The sequence below is a fragment of the Opisthorchis viverrini genome (assembly GCF_000715545.1).
Source record: "Opisthorchis viverrini unplaced genomic scaffold opera_v5_19, whole genome shotgun sequence".
In the NCBI taxonomy this organism is placed as follows: domain Eukaryota; kingdom Metazoa; phylum Platyhelminthes; class Trematoda; order Opisthorchiida; family Opisthorchiidae; genus Opisthorchis; species Opisthorchis viverrini.
In genome coordinates this window covers 903558-910742 of record NW_008751675.1, presented here as the reverse complement: position 1 = coordinate 910742, position 7185 = coordinate 903558, and positions in this window count along the sequence as shown.

Here is a 7185-nt window from a genome sequence, read left to right as displayed (position 1 = left end):
ACCATGATAAGTGCTCAGGCATTTCATAGAAGTACGGTCGATATTGATCGGTTTTCACTAACCAGCGATCACACAGCCTGAAACATTGTCAGTGCCTTTTAAGTAGCACGAGGCGATGGTAACTTTCACACTCGCTTGTTTGTGCTCCTTGTTAGCGAATCTTTTCCGCCACTAAGGAGCCTGGACATCAGTTAGATGTAACAACTATAATGATTTTAAGTATTCCTATGCACAACCGCTTCCTACGGCCGTCAGCGATTAGAAGAATGAGAGTACTAGCTCTCAACCAACTCAGATAAATTTATAATGCAGTTATAGCTGAAGACGATCAGCACTGAGTAACGGTGCAGCACCTCAGCGATGATCACATGACGCAAAGCGTACCAGGAGTGCACTTTAATTCCATTAATCGTTTGAATCAGTGAATAAACGTTAGCTATTTTTTTAGAATGCAGCCTGATTCCACAAGAGTGCTGTCCATACCAAATCGAACATGATCGCAACTTAATTAGATAGTGCTTTATCGAGTAACATCTTGGGAAAATTAATGTCCTCCTTAAAAAAGAGAGCGAGTACTATGAAAGGAGGAGAAGACTTCCCAGTGTTTTGGGCACTATACTACATAAGGAACCGAAAACCAACGCACAGTTGGAGAGTCCTTGTGTAGGGGTACATAAATTGCCTCGAAGCTGAAAAGCCGCCAAACTACTGTGTGATTGCTGATTAGATGGTACAGGAATATAAATGGTGATCAACCAAGAGAAAGGGCATCTATTTGGATTCGCTACTAATCTGGCATTGGTAAGCACGCGTGAAAGCTGCCTGTGTTCTGTGTAGTTTGAGCAGTACCCACCTTGTCCTGGTGCAGTTTTCATGGAGCGTCTGTACTAAGGGAGGATACGTTGAGCTTGAGTCTCACTCACGTTAGAGTCCATCAGCGTTCTCGACCTTGCTGGAGTTCGCATTCTGGACATCTAACATGCGAGACGAGCGGATTGTATTTACCACACAAGTTCGAGCACGAGGCTTCTGAATTATCGTGTTCGAACAAGCTGACGTATTCAAGCCAGAGCGATGTGAGTACTTTGCTTCAACTGTCGTACGACAAAGCCTCAATGGATACGCGGATTTTTTCCCTTTTGTTCGGAGCTGCCCAACCGTAATGGACAAACAAGCTTTACAGATGCTGTAGTGACCGAATTTCAATATCAGAATTCAGAGTATATTGCCCTCAAATTGCCTGTTGGTGTCTCGCAACTGACACAGAATGGTGTCCCGCAGTTCATATTCAGCTGATTCAGGTACTATATCCACTGCATAAGTTTACCGGCCCTAGCAAGTCTACTGAGTGCCGCTCAGAACCGGATTGTGTGTTCAAGCGCAAAACACTATAGGTTTTGGAAAGCATTCTATTTGCACGTATGATAATTCGTCCGGCGTCTTTGTCGACAGGTGGTTATTTTTACTTAACTGATACTTACTGATACTGTAAGTATATAGTTAATTTGGTTGTCTCCTCAAATAACTACTGCTTAGTACTACGCTCCGACAGCACAGTTCTCCTTATCGGTCCAGATGCCATCGATTCCGTATATGCTCGCCTCCTGAGGAAATTGAATGTGGCTGGTTTACTGTGGACGGAATCGGACAAAAAGCTGAATTTTATGCCTATACACAGTATAGAATTTTCTGTGTTATAGATGTGAAAACAATACAGGGCGATTCTGTGCTCGTTAACAGGCGATAATTGCTCCAGACAAGTTCCGGGGCCCTCGCTGCTGCAACTTGGTATTCTGTAAAAGACAACTTTCGTTGATTGTTAGAATGGCATCTGCATAACGGGGTTCTGAGTCAGTTTAATCTGGGTCTGGTGAGTTTTGGGAGCCCAGAGCTCATGATGGTGAGGATTTCTGAAGTTGATGCGCATTTTAGCGCTGATTAGTGGGTTATCTGTTCCGAATTCATCACTACGTAATCGTTTGTTCGGGAGAACCTAACTGAACACTGTCAGCTGAATAGCTATGTGGTCGAGAATCTCCTGGATTGTGAAGGAAGTGTATGAATAAAAAACTCAAAAAAAAACATGAGGCGAGTTTTATATAGCACAAACATTTTGGCGGCTGGGTCGTACTCCGAAACGTTCGCGTCATAGACAGCTTAGGATGACGAGAATGTCATCCATTTGGATTCGGTTCGCATTAATGTTTTCACTTCAACATTTTTGCCTTATTGTGTGATTGTTGAGCCGGAAGATTCTAAGCTCGGGTCCGTACCACTCATTTACTTGACGCCGCAGTCACAAATAGGAATCCACGAGTCTACAGATAGTGGTAACCGCGCGATTAGTCTCTTATAGGTCACCTTCACCATACAAGTTTGCTGGATACCAGAACTCACGGACGCTACTTGGCCTTCCTAAACACACAGAGAACTTCATATAGCCCCAGAGTAAAACGTCCAGGGCTCCCACACCCAGCGATTTGGATGGTCAAACAAATGAACTTATCCGGATGGTAATACTACCACGAATATTCCCCCCAAGAAGTTGCGTACACATGACGAGTATCGTTGAAACAAACAATATGGTTTCGTTTGAGTTTGGTCAGCAGTGGAGTCGGATGGTGTCTCAACAGATACTTGCATAAGAACACGAGAAAAAGGAAAATATAGGAGTTGAAACCAGTTGACCTGAAATTTTTTCAGTAACACCATTCGTGCTTTCATTCACTCACACTTTCGTAGTATTCCTATGCGTCCGTCATACGACAAAATGAAAGGGGTTAATCTACAATGCTGTGTGCTCTTCAGAACAGCAGACAAGTGCTTGAACAGTAGCTGCTCGCTGCTTCAGGAAGCATGACGAATTTGTTGTGACAGGTAGAGGTTTTGTATAGCTTCATACTTTTCCAAAACCAATGACGTTTGGCCGAATATCTCACGTGCATTTCCCGCTATTCTGATCCATTGCAGACTTATTTCCCCGGTTGTTTAGCCAGTCAAATCAGGCCAGATCAGCTGAACTGTTCCTTGATGGATGAGTCCGTTGCACAAAACGTTTGGAGGCTCAGTTTGAAAAGGAATGGTTCGCACATATTTAGTTCTGTATAGGCACTGGGACGCCGAGTATACAAGTAACTGGGCGGTGTTTGCGTCACCACTTAGTCATACACCGAAAGGGAAAGTACGGACATCATTGAGCTCACATGACTGTACACCAATCTGTTTGTAATGAAGCCCGATCATCCTGTCACTTATTAGTGAGACGCTGAGCCGGATAGAAATACAACAAGTCATCAGCCAAGTAATCCTGATGATCTGATCGTCCCGGAAATAACAGCCTTAGTTTTCGCTTCATCTGTAGAACGATTCATTGATAATGACAGAGACATGGAAGACAGATAGGCAGGATGAGTCACGATCGTTATTCACTTTAATTTGAGATCGATGAATCTACGGAGCAATTTGGTTGTACAACCGGTGAACATACATTTGTGAACAGATATCCCAGGCTGAATAGAATACACTAATTTGCTCACGCATATCCGAGTGTTGATTGAATTCATCACTGAATTCGATCAGACGGATGGAATAAAGGCATCATCTATGAGGTGACACAGATACATGGGAACCGGAAGAGAATCGCCGGAAATAAAGCACAATAAAATAGTTTTTCTCCATCAGTTCGATTATCGAATGGTAAATGTTGAGTTCGATATGGCCCAGTAGTTAAGTAGCAAATTTACTGACTGGTAGATCCGTGGTTCGAACTCTATCTTTGCATCTCAACTGATACTGTCTAGACTTGGGCAACCTGTCAGCAGCCAGGATCCGAAACGGTGCTACAGCTAGTCCAATCAGCATGAATCTGACAGATTCATTGATTTACCAGGCCATTTCTGTGATCCAAACCAGTAATGGTATCCTGAAGATGAATTCACATGACTTAACAAGCATCGTATTCTCAGATGTTCATGAATGCGAGTATGGTCCCAAATTAACCGTCTCCTGTTTTGCTTCGCTATGAAAAAGCACGCATAATTGGTGAGAAGACATAATTCCCAAGCTAGTTCCTTTTAACGCTGACGCGTTTTTATTCCAAACAATTTCTGGAAGAACCGACGGTTTGGATAATACTCAGGAGACAAGTGAGCTATGTCCTTTTATTTGGGAGCGATATGAACAACAAGTTATCTAACAGTTGAGTAGGAATTCTGAATGGTGTAAATGGGGACGTGTGCAGAGTGGAACAGCATACAACTGGGACCGAATCCCTCAGTTGAATCGCCTGCTGTTCAACAAATCTTATCGAATTACCTGGAGTACTAGATCGTTTTATTGTAAACTCATTACTTATGAAGATGCAACCTCTATTCTACTTGACGCCCAAGTCATTTCTCATAGGGATGGTCAGGTTTCTGACGTGCCAACGAAGGCCGTTATTCGTAGTTCTTACTTAATTTATTCCAGGGTGTTTTTTACACATCTTGATCCGACAGAAATTCCGTCTCACAACGGCAATATTTCATTTGTAGATTTCGCCTAGTTGTTCAACCTACTGTCCACCTCCTACTGAAGCGGACAGAAGAACTTTCGCGCTGCTTCAGTATTTCATGAGATAAAGGAACGTATAATGTGGTGCTTTTATGTACATTCATAATTTGGGGGATTAAACTTCATATTGGCAGAGAAGAGAGTGGGAAAATTGAACTTGACAGATGTGTTTAAGTGTTCTGACTTAAACTAACCAGCAGAAATCTTTTGAATTTATCTAGAGCAGGGATCTATTGATAGTACGTATTATGTGATGGCACCCATTTCTTATCCACTTCGTGCCAGGTGACGTTATAGACTGCAGATACGTCTCCCGATTTATATGGCCTTCGCCTGGAAAAATCACGGGGTTCCATTTATTCTTAGCAGTTAAATGTTCAATTTGTCGTGATATATGACTTTGACAGGTTTCCCCCACCCCTTACGTGCGCTGTCCGAGAAGCAGCATCTTACCTACTTATAATTTTATGTAGTAGCCAAAAAGCATTTCGTTTTTGGATAATCTGGCCCTGGTTCTCTAGGCGAACATCGATTAGTAGATTTGCTTATAGGCACGTATTGAAGCCCGGTACCCATTTTCACACACCAAGCACAACTTTGGATACTACGGTTAACTAATGTATTGCTTTTTCAAAACAATATCTTTGGTGACTGTATGTATGAAGGATGTGATGTAAGACCTCTACAATTCACTTATAGTTTTCAATTTCATTCAAAACTAAGTACAACTATCCCCTCCACGGAATTCCCAAGCAAAAATATCCAGGCAAAGGTGGCTAAGTTATCCTCCCTCTCCAAAAGGACAGGAATGAACTGGTAAGAGAATGCTTTCCAGCTCCCGAATCGGGCTGGAATGTTCATCAGGAAGACAAGTCACAATGAAACTTAAGGGAAATTTAGAATTTAACTTCTCTGAGGCTTTCTGCTCCCAGTGTGCGGACTTGAAGTCTAGCTGATTAGTCTCACTTTTTCATTGATAACGAACCTTCAACCATTCGGACCATAACTTTAACATAGGCGGCCAAATCACGATGTGCCATCGCCTAAACGGGACATTGTTCATTGGTGTGATCTATGAAATTCCTGTGACTGTTGTTCAGACTATCACCGACGTGACTGCCTATTGCTATGTGTACATCGGAATGTGCCAGTCTGAGTGATAGTGGAATATGTCTGTCCGTGCGGCTACCACGCACTGACGACGCCCCCTAGTCTGATGGCAAGGCGTCCGCCAACCAACTGCAGTCACCTGACCTGCTAACCAAGGACTCGACCGGCTAGCGTTACTACATACCGCCAAACACTCATTTAAAATAAGCTTGGAGTTATCAGGCACCAATATATTTAGCAACTTTAACTAAGGGTCTACTTAGTGAGTTTTAAATGGCCAAACCGATGGTGGGTTTACCAGGATTGTTCATCAACCTCATGGTAAATGCCACACGGCAGAATATACTGCAATAGTTCGAGAGTCAGCAGTGTTGTGGAATGTAGGTAGCTCGGGTGCGCTGCTTGGTTGTTGGTCTGTTCGCCGACCCTGGCAGTTGGATTGCGAACGTTTCATCACCAATGGAAGTGATATCGTCAGTGCAGGGTTGAGTGGGTCTTTTTCCCCCTTAGCAAAAGGTTCTCATTTAGATTTCATCACAGTTTTCCCCCGATTCATCGCACACTTCAAGGCCGGCAAAAAATGGAAGCTTTATCCGCCAAAACATACCCCCTTAATTTTCTGACCTGGTTGTGTCATATAACAACAGTTTCTGACTGGCGCTTGTGTCGAGACAGTTCAAACCGACCACATGGCCAAAAGTAAATCTGAGTAGTCAATACGTATCATGGAAACGGTTGACGCGCTGCATAGATAAATGGAAAACAAACTTCCTAGATAAACAATCAGGGTGTCCAAACTCTGATGTGGTCACTTGCAATATAAATTGTTTGTCACAAGCCAGCGAACAAACCACATGTATAAACGCAACACACACTATACATAAAGACGCTAAAAACCTGCTATCCCACAAAAAATTCGGCTCTTCCTGGGGCTCGTCTGGTAGGTTCTGTCTCTTAACTTTATGTTCTGCTTGAACCAGGAGTTGGAAGAATTCGACAAATCTTCTCATTCTCGCACACATTTGATTTTCACAGGAGATTGAACTGAACCCAACTAAATCTCCCCTTTTTTGCGATCGCTTGTTGTTTAGATCGGTTGGTCTACTAAGTCTGAAAATCAAGCTTATCTGAGATGTGCTCGGTCTAGGCAACTTTGTGGTGACTGGTTTTAACAAAGACGTTCTGGAAACTCACAGTCGTGCATTTTGTACCCACGAATTGGCACCATGAAGTCCTTATGGAGAAGAAAGATCTAACTAAAAAAGTTTGGCGGAAATAAGGCGCATCCTGATGCTTATAAACTGTTACCTACTCGCACGCCACAAGTAGATGAAAGTTACTGTGGTTTTTGCTTCGGGCTCAGCCACATTAGCCATTTGCAGGAAACATCCAGACAGGCGGTGGATTTTACCGTTCCCGGATGCTGACCCCCGTGGACGAAACCATGTGCCTAAAAGAGTCATGTGGTCAAGTACTTCGTCCACTTTCCCTAAGACTTCTCACAAATAACGAGGCCTCTTCCCA